At 43.0% G+C, this 26,732-nt stretch overlaps 1 protein-coding gene and 1 long non-coding RNA gene across 13 annotated transcripts in view; both read left to right on the forward strand.

Annotated features, from left to right (window-relative positions):
• Positions 1-26,732, forward strand: part of CREB5 (cAMP responsive element binding protein 5) — a 264,451-nt gene that overhangs the window by 209,639 nt on the left and 28,080 nt on the right. The window lies entirely within an intron of this gene.
• On the forward strand, positions 6,192-23,984 carry LOC308188844. Its single transcript, XR_013945806.1, has 2 exons — positions 6,192-6,976; positions 19,937-23,984. It is a non-coding gene; the product is annotated as an uncharacterized lncRNA (long non-coding RNA).

Genomic DNA, 26,732 nt, shown 5'->3' on the forward strand with positions numbered 1-26,732 from the left:
AGCTGCTGCGGGCACTGCCTGCAGAGCTGAATACCTCTCGCAGGGCTCTAGATGCATTCCTGACTCTACTGTATGGTCTGATGCACAGTATACAGTTTCCTCTGCTTTTACAAACTGCTCTTCAGAGACCTCTTTACACATCTAATGTGAGTGAAAATCCATATGGTTTATTTTAAAGCCTTCATTTAAAAAAATAAACAGTTATCAGGCCTCATTCTGCTCTGACTTATGTGGCATAAATCCTGAGCAGTCCCTTTGTAATATTCACTGATGTTCAGGATTTATGCCAGCATCAGGGGGAGCAGAGTTGGGCCCATCAAAGGGTTTTTCCCCCTCATTTTTTTAAAAAGAAATGACTCAACTCTATAAAGACTGATGGCTTCCTATTCGCGTCACCTTTGTACCTAGTGGGAACTCTTACAAATATACAGTATGGCACATCCTGGTGCGCACGTCTGAGAGCCAGGCAGTGGAAGGGTGACATAGCAAAGCAGCACTTGAAGGAGTGCAAGATTTGCTAAATCCGTGTGTCAGTTCATATTTTACCTATTCCTTGTATTAACTTTAAAGGCCATATAAACAAGTTGCCAAGGGTACACTGGCAAATCGCCTCTCCTCACCCACCATCATAATTAGAGCTCTGAGAGCTTGGAAAAAACCTGCCTAGTGAGCAAGCCCTTCTCGCCCTTTTTCCACAAGTCTCTCCAAACTCACAAACCTGGGTAGACTTGGAGCAGCTGCTATTTCAAACAAGACTGTCCATCCCTGCTTCACCACCCAGTGCGGGAGCCAAAGGGGCTCTGTTTTCATCCCACGCTGCCTGTTGGCGCTTCAGCTTCCCAGTGCAGCTCCGTGAGTTCTCAGCGGATTTGTCTGGAATAGAAATAACTTGTTCGCGCTCCCCTCTGCCTCTCTGTGCAGCACTGAATCCACTGCTCTTCTTGACCTGGACTTACAGGAGCTGCCTCTTTCTATCTCGCATATCGAACTTTTCCCCCCAGGCAGCCACTGATAACCTCGAGGTCAGACTGATAGACCATTTACCGTGTCCAAGAGCATTGCACTCCATATTAAGTTCCTGCTGCAGGAGGTTTCTGATTGAGCTATTCACCCATTTTGGGTCTTTTTCTTTGCTTTTGCTTTGTTTTTGTGTGTTTGGTTGGCTGGTTTGGTTTGGTTTCCCTCACCTCACAGGCAGTGCATTAAGCCACTTTAAAAGGTTTTCAAAGTAAAATCAGGCAAGTTTTAGAAAGACTTTGTGGCTCATTTGGTATGCTCATCTTTGCCAGCATAGGAAAACCAAGCAGGAGCTGGTAAGGCAGACAGAGATATTTGGAGAGTGTAATTCCTTTTCCCTAGCCATTTTTTGGTTACTTGAGCCCAGACCTTGCTCAGCCTGGGTTACCAGGCAGGAGCGGTGTGTGCAGGTACCCCCTGGACCGGGCTATTTTATCTCAGGTCCATGTGTCCCTGAAATAACGAAACCATTTCTGCTTTTCCTGCCCCCACAATGTCCGATTTACTCATCAGTGTTGGTGCCAGCCTTCTCTCACAAGCAGTTTTAGACCCATGCAGGGTCAGAAAACCTGACTGTGAGTCAGTTGCAAATGGCTGGCTGTGAAAAAGCTCATCCTCACCGCCACTAAAAAGCTGTCTCTGACTGCTCTGGTCTGGCCTGACTGCCATCAGCTCTTCTCTTCTTGGAGGAGACTTCTTGAGAGTTTGGGATCATGGTGGTACATGAGGAAAGGAAGAGCAAGGTATGAGCCAGGTGATGGACAGAAAGTCAGTGAATGAGGGAGTGATGGTGGGATGAGAAATGCCTAGATGTAGGGATGTAAGTGAAGCAGAAATTAGAGAAGAAGAAAGTGTAATTGTATAAGACCCTGCAAAAGGAAAAGAGGGTCCAGAAGGATCTGGGCAGAAACAAAGCATCTGGGTAGTGCTTCAAATAGCTTCATTCACTATCTGGAAGCTGGATGTGCAGCACGAGATGTTTTTAGTGGCTGAAAACAGTAAGAACAACACAAAAGAGTAAATGCTCTTGCTTCTTTCCAGTTCTGCCCTTTGGTGTAACTTGCCTCTGACTTCATTCGAGGAAAGGAAAGGTTACGGGGCAGAAGGGAGAGGAAACTTGTGGGGCTGACGGAAGGAGTGGGTGCTCTGCTCCCCTCCCTGTCCTTCCTCTTCCTGCCCTTGGCCACCTGTCAGCTTCCCCTTGCACCCCGCGCTCATCCTCGCCCGCTCCAAAACCTCCTTTTGTCCTCATGTGCGTTTTCAAGCCCAGTCTTTTTTATACTTTAATTGTATTTTCTGGTGGCTGTTGCTTCTTTCCCAACTGCCTGTGTCCTGTTTTTGTCTGAGTTTGGCACAGCTGGGAGGAATTCAGACACTTGCAGCCTGAGCACAAACGAGCCTTTTGCTTCCAGGTCAGTAGTTCAACGCCAGCCCACAGACATCGAGCTGGAAAGCGATAGCTGCCCTGGAGCCCGTGGCCGAAGCTCTAGTTGGTGGTCTCGCTGTGGTTCGGAGCAGACAGGTGTCCAAATGGCCACCGGCTCTAATTGGCATCCTTGCTGGCAGCTTCAGAAGCGAGGCCAAGGGCTGCATGGGCACTGAGCCGGCGGTACCCACGCCTGGGTGGTCCGCCTAAGCCGGCGTTACAGCCGGCTGGCAAGGTACGAGGCAGGGCTCAGGCTGCTCTTGTCTGTGTTGTGCCCACTCCATAAATAAACAGAGAAATTCAGCTTTGAGCTGCTATTCCCGCAGCTTTGGTTTCACTTTTAAGAAGGTTCTTTTTTTTTTTTTTTCTCCCCCCCCCCCCCTTTTTTTTAACCTTGAATTAATTAAGCTTGCAGGAAAGTAGTGGGTTAGAAATGCAGAATTACACTTACAAACAGGCAGCTGGGGGGGGGGGGGGGGGAGCTGACCTATTCTGATGGCCAGATGGAGATGGGCAAACTGGTGTTACTGGGAGCAGCCTCTGACCAGGGGACCCCAAACTGTCACATTTAAATAATTTTTGTCTACCAAGCATTCCCAGACAAGTGACCTGCCTGTTCTGTGTGTAGTCACCCTTGTGCTAGTACAGGATCAGTGACTAACTTGGAGTAGGATTATGTCTTGGTCTGTGATGTTCCTGCACCATCTATCTGTTTCTACCTGCATGATAGCAGTTTCCAAAAAGTAAAGCTCTGCAGGATTTTTACATGCATCTCTGGAAGCCTCAAGGAATCTTATTTTAAGAACCTTATTTTATCTTTGCATCTTTTTTAGCAGCTTCCCCCTCTCTATGTGCTTTTTTTTTTTTTTTTTCTTTTTGTATTCATTTAGCCCTCTGAAGTTGCTGCAAGCTGGATGCATGAGGCTCTGTTATGCCAGTATGTGATGCGAGCTGTGTAATGGCATGCTAATTCTATGGCAGGAGGGTGTCCTGGGCTGCTGCTGAGGATTAATGTGCCTTTTTGTGGTTGTTGCATAACCTTCCTGTCCCTCTCCTGCTCCGGCCCCCTGCATGTTGCATGCAGCAGTTCAGGTAGCTGCTGCAAGTGAGACCTGAGAGCCTGCGAGATGCAGCAGTGCTGAGTGCTCCTCCGTGCTTGCAAAAGCAGTTGGAGTAGATCCACGGGCATTACAGAAATCAGGAGCGCTTGGAAAAGTCCAGCCTGATGTACTCAAAATCTTCAGCTGCTCTTGCAAATTGTTCATGTTTTCATATTCTCGAGGCAAATATAAATTGTCACTGCCCAATTGGCTTCAGTACACTTTTGTCCGCTTGCCCCAGCTGCGGTTCTGCCCCATAATCTTTGAAACAGTAAAAACAAACTCACAAAACGTTCCCCACCTTTGTTCTGCTTTTGTGAAGCTGTTAATCCAAATTCTGCAGAGGCCTCCCTGGGTCCAGCTGCTGCTGTTGAATTATTTAACTGTTACAGTGGTGCTGTCATTGCAGGATATTGTAAAATTTGCTTTTTGCCTTAGTCCAGGTTATTGTTGCTAATTGTACGTTTTAATCTGCAAGTGCCAAATGCTTGCTTCAAAAAATAAAAACATAACCCCTCCCAACCATGTGCTAAATTCCTAGCTGCATAGTAAAGATTGATTGCATGTGTTTATGTGTAATTTAAAAATGGTTCTTTCAGGAAGTGTATGGTCTCTTAAAGGCAAATTTAAAACCCTTCAATTTTATATAAGTTTATTTATATTAGGGAAAAGAGCCTGGAGTACTAAGCAAAACCCCATGATATATAGGGTTCACCCTGAGAATGCTAAGAACTATTTTATATAATTTTATTCTATCAATATGCTCTTTCACAGCTACTAATTAGCTTTGTTAGTTGACTTACAGAAAGGCATATATAAAATGAGGAGTGAGTAATTCCACAGCACTAATAGTATTAATGAAAAGCAAGAAGTCTGGAGGCAATTGTAAAAACACTGGTTCAACCAAAAAGTAATTCTCATTTGAATTAGCATGATTAATTACATAGCTTTTCCTTGTCACAGTGCACTGAAATCGAAACAGTCAGGAGGTTTTAAAGCTTTCAGTGTACAATTCTAGTATGTGTTAGATAAATTAAAAAAATTGATGTACACACTGGGTACACGTACATAAAATAAAACTGTAAATAAACAAGAAACAGTAAAATTCGATTCTACTTTTAGTTGGATTTTTTTTACTTAAGAGCCTGTTTCCTTTAATTGCCTAGGAAACAAAATGTGAATGCAAATTGGCTTTGGTTGCTTATATGTCATGTAGAGGGCTATTAGGATACCACGGCTTTCGCACTACGTGCCTAATTGGTTTACATGCCGTATGCATTCATGCGGCTTGAGCTATTTTGCCTGGAGGGGCAAAAGAGGAATCACTTTGGTTGTTTCTTTTGCAATACTAACTATAGTATTTGCTTACTAAATACTCTGACTCTACGTACATCGCTCTTTGCTGTTGCTGAACGTGGGCCGAGGGAGTGCTTGCCGATATGTACAGGGCGTTAAGAGGATGGCAAAGGGTGTCATCGCTTCTTGCCCATGCGTGTGCAGACCTGGAGCATGAATTGTTCTGCCCTAAAATACCATGCATCCTTTCAGTTTTCCTGACATGCCCAGGTTTCTGTAGGCCTGCGGTATGCCATGGGTGTTTATTATGTGGAAAAAAAGGAAATCCTGCCAATCCACATCACTAATGCAAGTTTGTCAAATGACATCAGCAGCGGAGGAGAATTTAGTTCCTAACCACATGCAAATGGGTCCCAGACTGTTGGTTATGCCATGATGTCAGCTCTGATTCCTCATCCATTATTTGATGGGCTTCAATGCGTAAATGCCAGATATGTTCCCCCTCCCTTTTCCTCCCCTCCCACGCAGAACTTCTGGGTTTGTTTTGATTTTATTTGTGGAAAATGTGTTTTGAACAACAAACATACCTCCTCAGGAGAAGTTTATTTCTAGGGTGATTTCCTGTGCAAGGTCTCCTAGTCTTTGTTTTAAGTTTGCATTATATAGAGCAGTTAATTACTAAAACAGATCAGATGACTCAACTACATATGGATAACTGTTCCAATGTTCTTTGTGATGAGTTGGCATTATCTCTATATAAAAGCTACTGTATCATTTTGGCCATATAAAGCATTCAGGAACATCAGCCTGCAGGTACACTGTGGCACAAAAGCAAACCAGGTCATGTCATGCAGGTTAACATCGGGTTAGATTTTACAGCATGTCTGCCTGTTTAAAACAGCACAGGCCTCCAGACTGTGTAGTTTGGGGTGCTGGGACATGAAACTTATCACTGCCAGGTCTAGGGGTCACGGCCAGCAGTGCTATTAAAGGAGTGACTCTTGTCACCTGACACTAGGTGTCTAGCTCAGCCTCCACTAGACTCTTCTAGTAACCTCTGGTCACCTACAGGGGACAATTCATCCCTGAGATGTGAGATGCTTTGCCCTGTACAGAAATAATCCTAGGTATGTACTTTAGAATACTGACCCTAATTTTAGATTAATTCTGACCTCCATGAGCAGCTAATGTTACTCCCTAACTGGCGTTCGTTGCCATTTAAAAAACAAAAACAAACAAATAAAAAAATTTCATTCCAGATTCCTTTTCACTAGCATCTTTCATCTATCATCTGCTCGAGGGCAGGAAGGCTCTGCAGGAGGATCTGGATAGGCTGGAGCGATGGGCTGAGGTCAACTGTATGAAGTTCAACAAGGCCAAGTGCCGGGTCCTGCACCTGGGCTGCAACAACCCCAAGCAGAGCTACAGGCTGGGAGATGAGTGGCTGGAAAGCTGCCTGGCCGAGAAGGACCTGGGAGTATTGGTGGATAGTCGGCTGAATATGAGCCAGCAGTGTGCCCAGGTGGCCAAGAAGGCCAACGGCATCCTGGCCTGTATAAGAAGCAGTGTGGCCAGCAGGTCGAGGGAAGTGATTGTGCCCCTGTACTCGGCTCTGGTGAGGCCGCACCTCGAGTACTGTGTTCAGTTTTGGGCCCCTCGCTACAGGAAGGACATGGACGTGCTCGAGCGAGTCCAGAGAAGGGCGACCAAGCTTGTGAGGGGTCTGGAGAACAAGTCTTACGAGGAGCGGCTGAGGGAGCTGGGCTTGTTCAGCCTGGAGAAGAGGAGGCTCAGGGGCGACCTCATCGCTCTCTACAGTTACCTGAAAGGAGGCTGTAGAGAGGTGGGGGTTGGTCTATTCTCCCACGTGCCTGGTGACAGGACGAGGGGGAATGGGCTAAAGTTGCGACAGGGGAGTTTTAGGTTGGATGTTAGGAAGTACTTCTTTACCGAAAGGGTTATTAAGCATTGGAACGGGCTGCCCAGGGAGGTGGTGGAGTCACCATCCCTGGAGGTCTTTAAAAGACGTTTAGATGTAGAGCTTAGGGATATGGTTTAGTGGAGTACTTAGTGTTAGGTCGGAGGTTGGACTCGATGATCTTGAGGTCTCTTCCAACCTAGAGAAATCTGTGAATCTGTGAATTTCCCACAGGCACGAGGAAGGCACTGGCACCTGATGCCCTTCTGAGCACGGACTGCATCCCTCTGCCTGCCTCTCCATGGGGCCCTGCCCTAAGAGGGCACTGCATTAGTTGCACTATCAGTGACAAGACAGATTTAGACCTGGGACTTCTTCAAGACTTCTGGATGTAGCCTGGGTCAGGATTTTTCAGCTGACAGCTTACAAAAGGTGGGGAAGGGGGAAACTTTTGCATATGTTATCAGCAATTTAATTTATTTTTTCAACCAGAGGTCTCCGAGTCTCTTAATTTCACACAGTTCTGCATACATCAGTTCAAACTGTTTCCTTATAAGGTATTATGTAAATAATATTTCCAATGCAAGGAAATTTAAGCCTATTTGCAAAGCTACTGAATAAATATACAATGCCAGCATAAAAATCAAATTACAGGGATTGATGTCTTTCTAACGATGCTCAGTTTAAGTAACTGAGGTATTATGGGCAAGTGAGAGATTTTCCCCCCCCGCCCCCAAATCACACAGATGTAATTAATTAATGTCTACATTGCCAAAAAAAGGAAAGTATTTTGACAACAGTTATTTGGAACAATTATGAATTGTTCTTTCTTAGAGCCCCCAAAGGCAAAAGCAGGAATGTAACTACAATACATGGCACTTTTTTCCCTTATTTTTTCTTTCTGATCAAGTCATAGCATTCACATATTGAGTAACTGGGAGAGAAGCCAGAAACATTCCCTTTACAAGTGACTTTAAACTATGCATGAGGTGTGTTTTTTCCTTTTGTTTCATGGAAACATCTCTGTGCTGGCAGAGGGTTTAAGCTGGGAGAGTTGGTCTATAATACTGTGTTGCCAAGGTTTCAAGACCAGGCCTAGATGGTCCATAAAATGATTTCCTCTTAAGCAAGAGTTCTGCCTTATTAAAAACAGAGGCTGTGGCCATCCCTTGTGTTTCTGTGATGGCAAGCTCTCCCCTTGGGGGGTGCACGGAAGGTGGGGGGGATTGGCCACCCTGTGGCTGCCCCTTCCACTTGCTGGAGCTCCAGCACGTCGGTGAGGTTGGTGCTCAGTGCTGCTTCATGGGTAGCATAGGGATGTGTGGAGATGCGTTTTGGGGATATTTAGGGAGGTCCCGAAGCAGCGGGCGTCTCCTGCATCTGGTGTTGTGCAGTCATGATGGGGACAGTTCCAAGGGCAGCGTGCTTTTTGGGAGGGATCTGCTAAAAGAGCTGTTGGGAGACAAATCCACGGTGTGCCTTCCCTTCACACCCTGGGGCAGCTCAGGCGGGAGTACTCGCACCTACGGCCTCCCCTCGGGAGGAGTTTTGAGGGAAAATCAAACGTGCAAGGCAAAAGTCTGCAAGGAGCAGGGCGTACCCCGAGCAGGACTTGGCCTTTAGCTGCAATTGGCAGATACCTGGAGTCATTCAGAGAGCTCAGTGCAAGCCCTGGCTGGAGAGCCGCGCATTCCTCACTGCCTGACAGGCTCGCGGTGAACTTGGCACCCAGCACGCAGGTCTCTGTGATTGTGGGGATGGACGGACACGCAAGTTTGTGAAATCATGGTCAACCTGACGGGGTTGAGCTGTCCCTTAGCGAAGCTGACGCTTCTCTATAACCCAGACCCTGTGGAGGGCTGCATCCCCCTTTCCCTTTGCACATGGAATTGAGAGAAGGGCTCACCTCTCTGTTTACATATCCCCTCCTCCTTCCTTCCCCCCCCCCCCCCCCCCCGAAAACTTCTTTGCAAATTGATAAATAATTGCTGGACTTGAATAAACCTCTGCAGATTATTGGTTTGAGTAATTCAATAAAAACAATCCGCATGATTAAATGAGCAAGGCTTTGTTTATATAAGTTCCAGAGCAGTGAATGGGGGAGTTGGATGTTTATTTCACAAACTTTATATGGTAAAGATACAGATTGCCGGAGGCTAAAAGGAGAATGCAATTAACCCAGGGAAGGAATTCAGTTTAAGAATTGTTCTTGTGCCTGTTTCAAAACTACCTGGAAGAGCTTGTTGGGCACTTTAATTGAATGCAACCTTCTCATGGGTATTTATTCTGATTTTGATGAATCAACTCGATGTGGCCACGTGTAATGTAGGTTGAGGTTGCTCAGTGCATCTGTTAGGCAGCTGTCTTGTATTTTAACTTCTCAGGTATATAGAAGCTGATTATACTTACATAACTCTGAGACAAATTTCCATCTCACCCCAGTTCTACATGCTTAGAGCCTTGCCACAATTCTTCTGGATTTGTTCTACCATATATAAAATCCACATCCTATTTGTGATATAATCTGAGATGAAAATATCCCTTCTTTCTTTACTTTGAGGAAGGGGAAGGCTAATGCACACCGGGCTTGATCCAGACTGAAACCTATTAGTGTTGTTCCTTTATATTTTATACCAAAAGAATATCAAAAACTCATCTGTTCCCATCTTTTTGTAAACGTGTTTCCTTTTTCCTTCAATTTATCATCTTCAGAAGACATTTTGATACTTAAAGGAGTAGAAAAAAAATAAATCAGGCTAGACAAAAACACAGAAGAACTGTTCAAACTGGTGTGCTCGCAAATGCAGGCAAATTATAGCTGACCGAAGTAGTTGGCAGTTCCTCCTCTTTAGTGCTCTCTCTTCTGTAGGGCTGGGCTTGCCTTGTGACTTGCGGCACTTCAACAGCAAATGTCCTACCCATGATGGGATGAAAGACATGTTAGAAATAGGGGGATTAATCACTCTCTGAAAGTGCCTGTCTCTTTCATGGGCTATGAATGATGCTTAGGTGACAGGTTTAGACACATTTTTTGGTTATGGACGTCAAGTAAGCCCATTTTCACGTGATTGCTGATGAGTAAAATGGGCCAAACTGGTGCATTTTACCTCTGTGCAGACTGTTAATATGGAGGATGTCTGCGCAGGAAATTATTCCTGCTTGAATCTGTTTTGGAGCTATGGTGTGATTGCATGTTATTTTCATTGAAGTTCTAGGTGTATCACCAGAATTTAAAGAAAGTGAATGCTGTGCATTTATACTAAAATGTTGAACTTTTTTTTCTGCCTGTGTATGCACATTCATACAGGAGAATATGCATCTTTAATAGTCACTCTGTCTCTGTTAAGAGTCTGAACAGTAATTCTGCTAGTACTTCTCAGCACCTCAGAAAGGCTGAGTTAGTAAATATATTTTTAGAGTAATTTATTTCATGTGTTATTTGACTTATTCCATTCACACGAAGGTTGGAGGCAAAATGTGAGCTGATGTCAATGGGAACAAAGTCAAGTTTATTATACAGAGTTCAGAGCTGGATTTCACTTCCTGATAATACGAAAAGGAGTTCAAAGCAGTAGATTATAAAGTCTTTACCTACCATATTACTCACTATTTTCTCCAATGCTTTTGTCATTTAATAAAAAAATCTTTCATACTTTACCTAGAGTAATTGGAGACTGGAGATCCATAATGCTCCTGCTATTTCCACATTTCGGTTGTCACCTAGGAATTTATATCTATACTTAGGATAATGAGATTTAGTGGGGTCATTTGCACTCAGTGAGCTTTATATAAATCATGATTACCCATTTGTGTGTTATGTGGCTTTTACCTTTTCTTTCAAAAATAAATATTTTATATAGTATGTTACGATTCATATTCTCTTTATAAAATTCAGCATATACTATTCATTTAGACAATGGCAACAGCATGAGATAATGTCATTTTTTTCTATTCCTATATTATTCATTGGAGTGCCATTTGGGGTTGTTAAATCAAAAAGAGCTGAAAGCATAGGTTGCATTTCAGTGCTGTATTTATTGTTTTCAGATGTTAAAAGGGCTCTTGCTATAATACAAACGATGGCAGTAAGCACTCGCTATCACAAGAGACAGTTAAAGCAATTGCATTGTCAAAATTACATTTTAAAATTCAAAGCAATAGAATAAGTTGCAGTATGTGTGGTCATTCCCTGAATGTCTTTGTTAAATATCCATTGCAATGCACTTGATTATGTTCTGCCTTTTTTTTTTTTTTTTTTCCTTCAAATATAGGGAATTAGAACCTTTCTTTTCCTACCCTTTTATAATATGCTTAGGTGAATTCAGCAAGTACCTTCTAAGCTGCTTTCCCATCTCTTTTGTAAGTCTGATCCTAGTAAAACAAGCAGATAAATAGATTGGTGCTTGCACCAACTCCATTTTATGCATTTGTCCATCTTGGCCCGGAATCTAATTTATAGATGAGCTGTGCTTTGCTGCCGTTTTCCCAGACGCTGTAGCACATAGGACAGTAATTTTGATTGGGGCTATGTAGACTCGTACGGGAAAACATGTTTGCTAGTAGGAGAGATGAGTCCTGCAGTCTTCCCAGGTATGAGCACAGTCATTATTAGAAACTTCAGTTTTGGTCAGCCTCCCAGTGAAGCACGTAAGCCCCTGATGGTGGGCAGCTCAAGGGATTTTGACATTGCTCTTTTATTTGTAACTTGAAACTTTATATCCTCCCCTACGTGTTCTTGACACTAGACTAAAGGATCTGAGTTGGGCACTCAAACGTCACTGGGAATCCAGGGCACAGAGGAACATTCTCTGCTTGCCCAATGCAATTAGAGGAGGGTCTGTGTTGGCATCACTACAGATACTAACTACTTATATAATTTTATTTAATATCCTATCTCAAAGCCAGCCTGATCACCAGGGTCCTGAGTATGGTGATGAGTGCTGGTATAGCTCCAACCCTGATGTGGGGGTGGCTTCTGTACAGATGACCCCAGAGGATTTTCCTTCTAACTTGAGGACCAGATTGTACCAGGTGGGGAGGTGTTATATCTGCAATGTACCGACCAGAGCAGTCATGTCTGACCACAATGCCTGCACATGCCCTGTTCAGCCTCCCTGTATCGGCAAAACCATCCTTGGACGAAGGAAGGAGCATCAGCTTTACCTCTGGGTTTTGTCACGGTTGCTGATTAGTGGTGCTTTGAGCCAGGTTCTTGCTGTAACTTTGCCATCTAGTTTGCAGTAACAAATAAAGAGAAAGTATTGTGCAAAAAAAGCATGCACTGACAAACATTCAAAGGAGCCGAAATTCCTGCTTGCATTGTATTTTGACAATAGCCCTATTAAATGTGAATCATTCTGTGTATTATTCTTATTACTCATTCACCTCGTATAACAGGCTTGGTCCAGGCACTGCTGAAATCTTTCCACTGACTTTATTGGGAGTGGGATCAGGTCTGCAACGCCACATTAACTGCGTGCTTTCATGGCCAGTTGTAAAGTCGTTGTTCCACATAGAATGGAACAAAAATACTGAAAACTCATCCCTCAGTATGAGCTGGGTTCTTTTTACCTTCTTTAGCTTGGGTCTTTTGTCCAATGAAGATAAATTAATATTGCTAATAATAAAGAAATGTATCTTCATAATGATCTAATTGTTTAAGTATTATAAAGTATAAAAATAATCTAATGATATTCAGAAGGGAAATGGGTACTTTTGTTTTTTACCATATCCTCCTTTGACCTCTGTAGACAAAAATTTAAAAAAGCTCTGGATGAACGCTCTCAAACTTTGAAAATGTTATACTGGAATAAATCTATTGAAATTATATATTTGGAAATATTCAAACATAGTTGTTTTTAAGTTGAAATGGCGCAAGTCTCTACACAATAAAAATACCACATTCAAGAATGAAGCTATATAAATGCAAATTGATGTATACTTTAGCAACATCTCTATGAGACAGCTCTGCATGTAATATCCTTCCCTGAATATGTGTCTTTCTTTTTATAAAATATGGCCAAGGAATTGTGCCCATTAAATGCTAAATTTACTAGCTGGTGTTTGCTGAATCTGGCCCTTATTAAATGTCCAGACAAGCTTGTTGTAGTTTATTTTGTAGGACGTCTGGTTAGAACATTAAATACAACAAGGAAAAATAAACTTAAAAGTAAAATGGTTCAACCCTTGCCCTACTGGGAATTTTTTTCCTTGATTGGATGGAAGCAGAAACAGGTCACTGTTTCCAAATGAATTAAACCAAATTTAAAAATTGGATAAAATCATTTTTGAAAGGTAAACCTTACCAAGAAATGCTACCATTAATATTTTGGTGGTTCTTGTTCATGTGGACTGATCAAACTAACACATCACCTCTATTTTTTTTCTTATTTTCTTGAAAAAGGGGGGATTTTTCTATAACCAGCAACATTTACCATTTGCATGTTATAACAAATATTTCTTTCCCCTAACTGTGTATTCTAGTTATAGTTCTTCAAGGATCAAGTAAAAAATTTGGCCTCCAAAAGACAGTATTGCATTGTAGATTGTACCAACCCCTGACAGGCTGTGCGTGTTCCATTTAAAAAAAAAAAAAAAAAAGGTTTCTTTAATTTTTCTTTCTCTTTTTCTCATGGTCTGATGCCCTCAGCAAATTTTTAACTTATCATCAGAGTCAGCAGTGTTAGCAAGGAGCTTCTTTATTTCTTAAGCAGCCCTGAGTCTAGCAGAAATATCTACATTAATTTTAATTACTCACAGATTTTTAACAATCTGAGATCACTGAAAGTCAGTATTTTCCCCTGTTACTACATAGTAACAGTGATAATATCATGATAATTCACAACCTTAGCATTTCTCCATATTAGGATGAAGGCAATTGGGTTGTCTTTGGTGCCCTGGCATCTGAAATAAGTAGGTTATTGGCAATATGTGTGTAATACAAGCCCTGCCGTGAAATTTTAGAGAAGTCCTCAGGAATAGAGAGTTACTATAAACTTCATATGTACTAGGACGCTCAGCACGCTGTTATGTTTTCAATAATGAGGTTCTGGTACATTGTGTGCTAAGATTCACTATATCTTAAAGCAAAAGCCGTCAGAGCAGTTGTGGGGAGGGGTCGCCTGCTTTGCCACCTCCCTTCCCTTCCCAGTTTGGATTCTGATCCTCAGGACTTGTTTGATTTTGGTTGTTTTGAAGTGGCAGGTTTTGTTAACTTGCTGCTCCATCCAGTAATAAACATCAGCTGTCAGCCACCATCCTGCCAGGCTGTTCCCATCTTCTCCTTGCTAGTCTTCATGATATTTTTAATGCTCTGCCTACAGTTGCAAACACTTTCACATGATGTTGAGCAAATTGGGTGAAATGTAAGTGTTCCATGGTTTTGATCAGAAAAAAGCAAAATTAAATTCTCCTTTCTATCGAGAAGTGGGCTTCTGAGTCACACTCTACTGAAAATGAAACATTTCCCCCTCTAATGGAAATGAAAACATATGTAACTATAGCAATCCTAGTTTTTTTTGTACATGCTTGCCCTGTGCACCACCGGGAGCAAAGTAGCATTCTCAGTTGGACACAGTGCAGCTCTCTTGGTAGAGCTCAAAGCTGTTGCTGTCTCAGCTCAGGAGTTACTTGGAGAAGGCAGGACGGGTATGCAAATGTATAGTAATGTAATTATTATGTATCAGTATTGTCACAGTGCCTGAAGAACCCAATGTATTGTTCAGAGAGCCTGTGGGTGGATGCTGAAGTAATAGGAAATTACAGTGACTGTGGGTGGTAGAACAGAAACCTAGAGGTGCAAATCCCATACAATGGGAGATGTTCGTACTGGCAAGAACCAGTAGCACAAATCCTTACTAAAGCATCCCCAGAATGTGTCTGTAGTGCAGTGATTCTTCACATGTTTAAATGGGAAGGACAACTTATGGTTATGAACAAACTTTGCAGATAATTTCGCATCCCATTACTGTTTAGCTGTTGGGCAGGGAAGGCAGTGGTGGCGGTGGTGTGATAGGTGAGAGGTGCAGCATTTATTATAAACTAAATAGCATTTTGTGAAATTATAATTTTGCATCTCTAATAACAATCATGTTAGTTAGACACTAAGATGAATTGGGCACTGATTCCCAGGTAGAGCCCTGCCTACAGGCACAGACCTCCTAGCTGCACAGGAACACGTGTGTGTGTTTCCAGGCATTTCAAGGACCACCTTCTCATGTCTTGCAGACCACCGGTTGAACAACAATGCTCCAGGACATACTGGGTCTCATTCTATAGGCATCTGGAACTGACTGTTTATACTTAAGTAAAATGAAATCTTCATTTCTTGGGTGGTATCATGAAGCAGTTTTACTCAAGTACAAATGACTACATGAGATGCAAAGGGAGTTAGATGTACTGTATTTCATGCCAAAGCCTTTAGTGAACTTGAGTTACTTTATGTACTAAAAACGTATGAGATGAAATGTAGCTTCTTACAGAGATTATCAAATGCACTCAATACCTTAAAACTGGAAAGAGGGGGTGTTTGGGAGTTTTAGGCATAATTTTAAGGAGGTAGGATACAAATCAGGTTAGATTTTCACCTGTATAATCTCTTCTGTGTGACTGTTCTGGGTGAATTCTTACTCAGTGATTGTAAGTGATACAGGTTTCAGTTTGAAAGAAAAAAGGAAAAAGTGCTTTCTACCACAGAATTCCTGCCCCCTCACCCACCGTGCAGTGCCGGGTGACTGTTTTTTGCTAAAAAAGAAAGAAGCGTGCCAGCTGGATATATTCCTGCAGTAGCTAGGTTTTCCTTGGAGATTTCCCATCTATATACTAACTAGGCTTGACTATGCTTGGCTTATGAGCTTTTGCAAACATCCTTGCCAAGGTGGGATGACTGTAGGCAAAATGAGTGCAGCAGGGAGACAGAGGCAAATAAGTAGGAGTGATCAAAGTCTAGAGATTTGCTGGCAGACGCACCTCCTTCCTACGCTCTACATTCAGTGGGTCCAGTGCTTTCCCCTTCTCCTACGTATGAATCAACACATCGAAGCACACGGTGCCAAAGCAGGGGGTGGATAGGAGACAGCCTCAACACTGTACGACAGCTGTTGTTTTGCCAATATATTCAGTAGGAAATTCAGGAGAAAACTCGCCTTTTGGACCATGAATCTCATTAAAGTTCACCGATGGCACTGGAAAAGAGAGAACTTTAAAGGTTTTCCTGTGTTGCCATATATTTTTATTATTATTATTATTTTTTATTTTTTTACTTTTAATGCTGTTACAATAGAAGACACTATGTAGACATTATAAAAAACTGGCTTTAAGGTTTGGTGAAGTTGTCTGCCGCCAGTCCTAGTGAGACGCTAGAGGTGGTAAAAAAGTGAATTTGCCAGCAAGAAACATTTATTACTCCGTAGCAGAGACTGCTTCCTGTTGAAATGATAGATTGGCAGAAACTCTGAATATAATGCTTCTTGGTTTCTTCACCAGGGCTTTACAGGAAGGTACCAGTGGAAGCTAATAGATGGTAGAGAAAAGTTGCTGTTCTCTTAGAGGTTCTTTATTCTTGTTCTCCTCTCCTGAAGTCAGCAGCATGTACATATATTTTTAAGGCTTTTATTTTGTGGCAAAGGCCTTAAAAAACAAAGTTAACCCAAAGCATACAAGGAGGCCTTTAGCTGGCACCACATATAATGTTATAGTGCCAGCTGCCAATTTGCTGGGTGGTTGGTGTTTGATTTACAGTTTCACATACGTGCTTGAGTGGGTGGGTCACAGATTTTTGGTGCCTTATTTTCCCTATTTTGTAACTTTGTTTAATCATTTCACTAGCTGTAGTCACCATGTCCAGCAGCAGTTCCAGCCCCTGATGGGCTGCAGGTTGGTAACTCTTCAGGCACCAAGCTCCGCTGCAGTGGTGGATCCCCGCCTTCTCCCCCTGTTTCTGTAATGTCTTTTCCTTGCTATGCTGGAGGAGGAGATCCTGTGCCAACTCTTTGAGCTCTCCCTCAGCTGCTGCCTTCACAACAACTATAAACGTTACCAAGCGCCCCCGTTGTTTTCATACTCCATCCGTATACTCTATACTTGCTTGGAAGTGAACCTTATGGAAATTTCAGGCTTGTGAAGGACCTCGCAGATATTTCCATTCGAACTGCCATGGTAGCAATAACACAGTGTGCTTGCAGCCTGCCGTCCACCTAGTGACCTCGAACTGCTTCGCAGCGGCTGCAGAATGAAATGCTGAGATCCCGACCTAGGGAGCAGCGAGGGGAGGCTGCCAGGTTTGACAGGGCACGACTCGGGGTGCACAGGGGGATTTAGCAGCCATGCTCTGACTAAGGCACACGTGGGTGTTTGCAGAAATGTACAGTTTTGAGCCCAGTTGATAAAAGCATGAAAAGAAAGATGGAGAAAGAGACTCGATTCAATGAATGTCAGACACACATGCAGCAATTCACCTCTGTAATCTCTGTGCACTGCCACTGACAACACAAATCACCCATTCTCCTTCACTGTCCTAAATGCCGAAATCAGCATTTGCAATCTAATATTGTATCTCATTGTCCTTCCATTGCTAACGCAAAACTACACTCAAGCAATGTGCAAGGTGACCTGCAAAATGCATATGAACTCTGTGTTACAACACTAATATGAACAGTCAAATTTCTGGGAGGCTTGCTGGCAGTGTGGGCTCCTTGGACTTGCACAGGACATCTGCATTAGAGAAATATAATGTAGCTGAAAACATTTTTGTGGGAATAACACACACAAGGGCATTCATAAGTCCATTCAGTTTGCTGCACATCTTGCATATAATCTACACAATTCAGGGCATAGAGATGTAGCTTTTGTGAAATAAGCGCAATCATGCTCAAATTCTGTGTACTACATAAAGCTTATTACCCAGATTGCTCATGTTATCTAGTTCATTCCTGTTCCTTGGTCCAGGATCCTGCTTTAGCACAGTATTTTGTGGAAGAAATTGAAATAAGGGAAGATAAAAGGTGTTCTGTGGTTTCTTTTTAATTGGAGACTGGAGGCAAAGTGCCTCCAGATAATTTCTCAAAGAAAAGTCATTGTCTTCTCCCACTCTTGTCATTAATCTCTAAAATTATTGCACAATTTCTGTTTAATGTGTTAAGATTTCTTAATATGTTAAGACAATGTAGAAAGACAAATTTGAACAGGAGAGAGCATGTTTCTTTGAATGCATAATTTTTGAATCTTTGTCTGAAGTCCTCATTTGTCTTGCCAGGCCTTTTGCAGTTAAAAACTTAATCAAACTCACTACAATTAAAAAAAAATGTATTTTTATAAGGACAATTCATCAGAAGAATGCAGAATGGAAATGGCTACAAATATTGAGAGTGATGGTCATTCAGATTTTTTCAAAATGTGGATGACTTGCACTGTAGCTGTCTCAACCAACAGTGATATCAGGGATTCCTGACATATGGCTCACATGATATTTGCAGTTCCCCAACCTTTTATGTGTTACAAAGGACTTAACACATTCACCGCAGTGAATAAAAATGTATTGTAGTACAACATGTGCTTAAATGTAATACAATGCCTAAATGCATTGCACTGCGTGTGTTTTGGTGCATTGCATGATAGTCATCGTATTGTTTCTACAAGCAAAATTTGAGATCCTTTGGCCTAAATTATTTCTGGTTCTATAATTCTGTGTTAAGTTGCATTAGCATAGCCCCTTTCAGCAAGCCAAGTCAATAGGCCTAAGATAGAAATATGTGAATCTGTTGAGTCCTCATGCAATCTCTTTTGCTTGGTTTGATTCATGATACTTTACAGGAAGAAGAGAAAATAAACTGAAATATAAAAAGCCTATAAAGCTATCACTTCACTTTGTAAAACTACTCAAGCTGCTCCATGATATTTCCTAGGTATTTCTTTTGTATTTACAGATTATTTCCATTGGCTGATTGACATGCATAACAAAGTTTCCTTCTTTACTAGCAAAGGCTTTTGTCAGCTCTCTTGCTGTGCTTTTTGCATTACAGTCACCAGGTAGAGCCACTAGTACTGATTTGTGGCCATATTTTGACCCTCATGTTAGTGAGGAATAACTCACTTGGGTACTCTCAGTGAGCGACTCCCAAATTCCCAGTAAGAGTGTCACCAGTAAGCTGTGATTTTCCATTCTAGTTCTGGTGTCAGAGCCCAAGCGGTCTTCTGTTTTTTGTCAGCACGTCACTCTGAAGTTTTGTAAGTCTGTGCAGATATACATGTTGATGATCTGGCATCGAGCACTGCATCAGGAACTCCAGCTATTTGAATGCGACGGTGGCATTCTTTGTAAAAACGTTTTTTCAGATCACTCTCTCTTTCCCCAGACTGTTCTACATTCAGCTCAGAAGGACATATTTATAAGACTTGTTATTCTGACTCACTTAGCTGAACAGTATTACACAACTATTTTCTGTCAGTCATGGGATAATATTGCCAAAGTCTCTCCATATCTTTTCCTATACATTTGCTGATTTTGATGGATAGTCTATTAATCAGCAAGGTGGGAAGTATTGAACTGGTATCAAAATACAGCCCCTACTGCTGCAGAGGGTTACTCAAGCAACACTCCATAATTTAGATGCTTGGTAATCATCTCAGGGCATTGCGACAGTTTGAGTTGTTTTTGTTAATAGAGATGAAATTATGGGTGTAACTAGCTGGCAGTCTTCAAACAGGCTTTTGCAAGTTGTTTACTCAGCTGTCCCAGGGCAACAACTTCATACGTGAAGTGAATTCTTCCAGTATCTCTGCTGTGGTATATTTAATTTATCCTATTTTGCCTCAGTGTGAGAGAAATACATTTTGAAGAAAGAATTCATGTCAGATACTACACTGCAGATAAGCTGTGCCATTAGCTGTGTGGATTGACATCATGGGTGAAAATTTACTTCAAATTACATGTTTATTTATTTTCCATAAATTTATACTTCCAGAATCAACAGAAGGAAAAGACTAGATAAATAAATAAATAAATAACAGTGTGCCTAGTATAAGGATGAAGGCAAATTTCATTTTTAAATCAACATGCATAACAATAAATACTCTCTTGGAAGTAGCTTCTACAATTTGTCTAAATCTGGTTTAAACTAATACATGCCAAATTTCAGTGGGTATAATTTGGTCAACAAGAACATGCACAAGTTCACGAAACAGTTTTAAAATAAATCATCGTTATTCCTTTTGTGAGCAAATCCTGTTAGATGTATGTTCTTCCTGGTAACATTATTTCTAACTCAAAATTATAGCAATTTGAAGGTCAACATGACACATTCATCTGTGCCTCAATGGTTTTAGTTGGGAGAAGGTAATGGGAAAATATAGCCTTTTGGGAAGTATGGACTTTGAAGACAAGTGGAATGGTACAGAATCTTCCTTTAAAAATTAAGGATGTTAAGCAAGTGAGTGAGGTCATCTCAGAGTCTCACTAAAATATTACAGAATGCTACTATACCAGGAAAAAAAATGCTGATAAAATTAACAGGAGAGAATTAGGGAGAATTTTAAACAACTCGCAGGCAGTTTTAGCTGCCACTGAATCCTGTTACGTTTTCCCTCCATCTCAAAAGTAATGTGAAATAAAATGATAATGCAGTTCTTTAAGCAACTTTAACAGAGAAGGAAATAATTTATGACCTGATTTAGAGCTGTGCAGGGCAAAACTGACTGTAGTGCTTGAGTACAGAGTGAGCACGAAGCAAGTTTGCTGTCCTGAGAAGCAGGAGGCATCACTGCTGGCTAAAATTGTGTATGTGACTTGATGAAACAGAGGTCTGATCCGTTTGTAGGGCAGTGAGAGAGGAGAAAAGAAGAGAAGGATAGAGGAGAAGGTGAGGCAGTTTGCAAGGTGTGAGGTGAGGGGAGAGGCCAATCAATCACTCCTATCAGCTGCACAGCAAACTAACTGCTTTACAATTCACTGGTGTATGTAGTACATCACATCCCTCAGCTCTAGAACAAGAAGGTGTAGCACTGCTGCAGTTAGGGCCGAGAGTAGCTTACTGTCTTTGGCTCATGATCAAGTTCATTGAGCATGTGAGTTATTTTTGATTAAAAAAAAAAAAACTCAGAGTTTTAGTGGGTTGCTTTTAATATGTTTTTTGAAAGTTGGTAATGTCTAGACTGATTTCTTGCATTGCAAAACACGCTGAGTGTCCCTCTTGCTGAGAAAATGTTTCTTGTGATTCATAGGTCCCGGACACCCGCTTTAAGAACTGGAGCACTCAAGCTATAGATTTTCGCTGTCATAAAAGTGATAAAATGTATTAACCTAAACAAAACTGCCTCTGGCTAGCTTCTGAGAGCTGAAACGCAACCAGATGCTTTGCTAACCAGCAGCGCTGGCATGGCAGCCGGGGAGTGGGGGCCAGATTCCCGGCTGACACACATCAGCAGAGCTCCCCTGCAGCCGCTGGGCAGCGAGCATCCAGCGGGCAGGGGGGGGAGGAGAGGGGGCTGCCTGCCTGCCTGCCTGCCTGCCGAAATTCATCTGCCAGCACCAGCTCTGGAGAAGAAAACAAATCGGCAGCAAAAGATACGGGCTCCTTGCCTTAGCTTTGCTTTTCTTTGAGAACAATTTATGAACTGCGTTTTGACTGCTGAGCAGTTGTTTATAAACCAGCGAGAGAGGAGAGACAAACAAAATGAAAAGAAACAACAAAAAAAAATGGAATAGTCACACGCTCAAATTCAGAATAACTCTATCTTGCCAGGTGATGACAGAGTTGCTTCAGACTTTCCCTTTGAAGGTGTGCAGCTTGCTGCACTGGCCAGGGAAATAGTGAATTATTAGCTGCTGAGAAGCAGGGGTACCTCATTTAGAAGAGATAAACTGGCAATCAGATGGTAAAGATGTGAGAGATTTCTTTTCTGCCTCAGAAAGAAGCTCCCTTATCAAGTCCATCTTAGTCAGAGCTTTGGGGAAGCAGCTGTTGAACTAAGAGGAAAAGTTCCTGCTTCTAGCAGGGAGGAGAAATATTTTATTGAACTGTAGGACATGGTACGTCCCTATATACACCCCCATGTCCTTCTCTACATCCCTATGTAAACGATCTACTTACCTGAGAAATTTAAGTCTGTGGCATGCTATGTGAGAAGAAGTAATATACCCACTGATTTGTTAGATGAGTTGCATATTAGATTTTTGTTTGTTTGATGTTAACTTCAAAACCCAACCACATCATTAAAGCTTATATACATATATATATACATTTTTTTTTCTAACGTCTGTTCATAGAAGAGGAGCTACTGCCTCTACTAAGGCACAAGGAAGCAGACCTTTACTGCATCCTGGGGACTCACAATGCCATAGGCAGGGGAGAATTAAAGGACCAGGCCTATTCCCTGTTTGTAAGCAAGTCAGCTCTTGGACTGTGTTTCTGGCTGTGTCACTAAGGATTTATATAATGTTGGGGCAATCTTGGGAGCTTTAGTTCACCAGTCTATAACTGGGTCTGACATCGCATTCAGTGACACCATGGGAGATGCCTGTAGGTTTCATCTTTACACCAGCACAAGGTGCTGCAGCATGGACCCATGCAAAAGGCCCAGTCAGCCTCCACAGTCAGGTCCTGTGTTTACAAAATGCTCTGGTTTTCCTGGAAAGTGTGAAGTATTATTGTTCAATAACAGCAGACTGTGTCACCAATTCCCAGGCTGTTGCCTCATAGGTCTGAATTGACAAAACAAGCGCTCAGGATATAGAATATTTGGAGTGGCCTGAAATTGTGCTACTGTTGGCAAAAGCTGAGAAACTTCCAACAGGACTCAGGCTCTGCGACTCCAAGAGGTTTCCCTTTTGCTTTTTACTCAAACAAAACTTTTGTATCTGAAGACTGTGACTGCTGCCTCCTCACATAGGGTTAGGTCTTTTCTAGATAGCTCTTTATTTAATCAGTTGATTGCCTGATGTTCGACAGAGCTATAGGATTGCACGTGAGTTTATTGAAAACCCAGGCTGCTGCTGTATTGAATAAAACCAACACAGGCCTGGAATTACACAGGACAGCTTTGCATTGAAGTTTAATAGTTTAATTTCACATTATGCTGGCACACACAGCAGATTTTCTGCAACATGACAGTAAGTGCTTGTTTCTAGTCTTTCTGCTGTTGGCAATGCAATACCTGCAAACTTACGGCTTCTTTTTTTTGTGACGGTTGCTTATATTTATGATGGCAAGGAGTAAAACATATTGAAACAGTCGTGGTTACAATATTTATAGATTCTGAATGCATATTAAATTAGAAGCAAAGGAGAAACGAATCACATTCGTTTTGTAACATTGTACAGCTAAGGCCAGGACCGTTCCTGCCAACACATCTGCAAGTGTTTTTAGCTCGTAACAGAGATTCAAGCAGCATTGCTAAACATGGGTGGATGGTATAGTACAGCTGAAGTGTCACCCATCGAATGAAGAACCCCACAGAGAATCTGGCTGGAGTAATTAATGAATCCATTTGGGAAAAGTCAGCGCCCTTCAATAGCCTGAATGTAGTGAAGCAGATGGGATCCCATCCTCCAGGGAGAAAATTGAGAAAGATCCTAAGAAATACTGCATAGGACTGATTTATCTCGGTAATTATAAGCCTCATTTGCACAAAACTGTTCAATATGGCTGCAGTGAGAAAATTAAGAATTTATAAAATGTTGATTGTGGTCTAAACTGTCGGTGGGAGTGGAGTCATCTGTCAGGCAGGATCTCAGTTCAGAATATCAAGCCGATCATCGGGCGGGAGGGGCTGAAAAGGCAAACTTGGCCATGGAGTTGAGGCTGGGGGGATGCTTTTCTTGGGAACCCTTTGTTAAAGGATCCCGTGGCTCATCTGCAGTTGAAACATTTGCCGCCATCTCAGTTTGACAGGGTATCCTTCCTTGAAACATCCTGTTGTGTTTTAGAAAGTGAAAGAGCATCTCTAAAGAAATTTAAAGAAAAAAAAATCTTTAAACATCTGTTAATGGAGGGAGCAAAACAAGAGAAGTTACAAGAGCAGCATTGGAGAGTGTGTGCGTCCTGTTCTTACTCCAAGGAGACCCTCAAGCCTTGTGAGGAGTCTCGTGTTTAAGCTGAAGCATAGCAGGACTCATCTGTGTGAATGGAAGCTGCACAGGGTCTTTAAGAGCTAAGCTGGAAGCCAGCACATCTCTATTGTAACTGTGTTTATGTGTAGTAGAGAAGGAAGCCTGACACTTTATAGAAGCAGCAAGGAGAAAAATAAACGCTATTTATGACAGCACTGAAATCATGTAGAAATCATGCTCCACAGTTTCTAGGGCTGAGGGAGTTTTTGGCTTATAGGGAAACTGCACTCCTCATCCTGGATTTTTTGTTGTATTTGGTGTTGTTAGAAACACCTCAGCTCAGGTATTTCCAAGCAGCATATTGCACAACATCTAAATTTGAAGCTTCAATAGAGTCAGAAGTCTCAGCCCTCCAGGTAGGCAGCCCCACGAAGCAGAGGCGTGGGCCGTGGATGGAGCAGGGCAGGCTGAAAGACGACTCAGGGAGATGGAGTGGAGATGCCTGGCACTGGCCAAAGCCAAGGCAGCATGAAACCTGCCTGCAGCCAGGGAACAGGGAGGCCTTGCTGTGGCCTTGCTGCTATCAAATCCTCTGAAATACTTTCCTCATTCAGTGCATTTCTGTGCCAGTCCAAGGCCAGCCTCTTTTGTCCCCTCTTTTCCTCCTCTCTCACAGACGCCCCCTTTTCAAAGACTATAAATATTGGTGGCTACCTGGGAAGCACCCTTCTGTCCCCCTCCTGCCTCTGCCATCCACCCCATGCTGCATTGATGATTGGCTTGAACACTTCCCCATTGAAGCTGAAATTCAAAGTGCATTCATTGGTTTTAATCAAATAAAAATCTGGGCAGAATGTCAGACACAGCAAACACTTCGAGAGCACTGAGCTGAGGGTACGGCTCTGCTTGTAAGCCCGCTCTATGCATTCACTGTCAGGCGGGATGCATGCTGTCAAATTTTGTGTTTTGCTTTTTCCTTTTCTTACCTCGGGAGGCCGAGACGACGTGGTGATGAGCACTGGCTGGAGCCATCAGGCTGGGATGCTCCCACGCGTGGGCGTCCGCTCAGCCCGACAGCCCGCGGTCTGAGGCTGGCACAGTGCAGCCTGTGACTGCACCTTCTGGCCTCTGCTGATAAATAAGCAAGCTAATTGAATTAATAAACAGATAGCTCTTTTTCCTGCCAGCTGGAGCACCATCAAAATGTGTGATAAATTATCTGTCAGTGCTTTAACCGCAGGGAAAAAAAAATGAAAAAATCAGCTACCTCAACCTCTCCTCTCCGACCCTTCTCCCCTTTCTTCTCTCCCAGTCCCCCAAGTCCCAGTTTGGTTGGCCTCCACCCTCTCCTCCCCTCATCTTTCACCCTTTGGCAGGTTTCCAAGAAGAAGTAGCTGCGAGACAGGAGCTTACGTGGCCGTGCCACTAATGGGTTATTAAGGCTGCAGGCAGTGGCGGGATGCTGACGATTGCCTCTGCTCCGTGGGAAGGAAAGATGGGGGCTGTGAGACGCAGGGATGTGCTATAGGAGCAGGGGGTGATGCGGTTCTCAGGCTTCGTGCTGCTGTGGTGGCTTCTCTGTCTCTGTGAATATCAGAGTCTGGGGTATGAAACGTCCCCAAATCAGGGCAGGGGCAGGGATGGTGTGGAGTAAGAGCATCATCACCAAACATTTGTGGCCCTCTGGGTATTTTCATATCATGAAGACCCTGAACCTGAGGTGATGTTGGATGCAGACATGTGTGAGTATGTCTGTCCCTGCCAGCCCCACCAGAGGAAAGCCAGGTGCCCCAGCTCTCTCTCCCTCTGTGCAGACCACAGGCACCCCATCCGCCAGCACACAGCGGTCTCCAGCCAACCTGAAGTATAACCTCCCACAGCCGAGACAGAAGTCACATACCAAATGTAGTGAGAGGTGTGACTACCCGTGAGGAAGCCATAATGCTTATCCTGAATTTCACGAAGGTGGGGAGAGGATGGCTTTTTTTCTTTTTTTTTTTCATTTCAAAAGAGAGGGAAATGATGGGACAGGTGGGCTCAGTGATTCCGTAATACGTAATACAGCCACGAGGACTCTGGTCCCTGCCATCGCCTCTGAAAGTGCTGCTCCCTTTTGGAAATAACAAATACCCATGCAGAGCCCCTAAGCAGCCCTAAGGTAACGGGAGACAAGAAAGACCTTGCTGCTTCAAACTCCAGGCAGGAGGAAAAATCATTGAAGTGTCTACTGCGTTACCTTGATATCCAACATACGTGTGTAAGTGCTTGTGATCCTTTGCTGGCCTGGTTTCCTTCACTGCACCTCTTCTATAAACTTTGCAGTGAGCAAGCTGGAAAAGCTCCCTCTTTCTAAAAGCCCCTCTCTTCCTAAAGCAGTGCGAAGCGGGAGGTGCCGAGAAGTGCAGTCACTGAGGAGACTGAAACGCGAATGAGATCACAGCACTATGATCTTGTTCGGAACATGACATTTTTTTTTCTAGTGCATATGTCAAATGAATCAGACAATGGTGGTGTCAGGAAGATGGATAATGCTGTCGGCAAGGCTGGCAGAGGAGACAGGAAGATGTGTTAAGCACCAAAACAAGGCCGTATTTATGCCTTTCTCCCACGCTCGTTAAAAGTACACAAGAAATATTAAAAAAGGAAGGTAGGGCAGCAGCAGGAGCAGCCTGACACGCTTTTCAAAAGACTCAGTTCTGCTGGGAAGGACGGTGAGCAGGGACAGGTAACCAGTCTGCAGGGACCCTGCGCTGTGAGCACATGTTGTCCCTCTGCTCCTGGCCACTGCTTCTGGCAGGCAGCTGGTGCGTGGGAAGGTGGCCGGGTCCCTGGGGACTCTCACTGGGGAACAAACACCCACAGTGCCACAGTCAAGCAAGGCAGGATGCTCTCTGTACCTGTCGCTCAGTGCAGGAAAGGATATCCTGCTCCTGT

Source organism: Anser brachyrhynchus, assembly GCF_964034855.1.
Source record: "Anser brachyrhynchus genome assembly, chromosome: 2".
Classification (NCBI taxonomy): Eukaryota; Metazoa; Chordata; class Aves; order Anseriformes; family Anatidae; genus Anser; species Anser brachyrhynchus.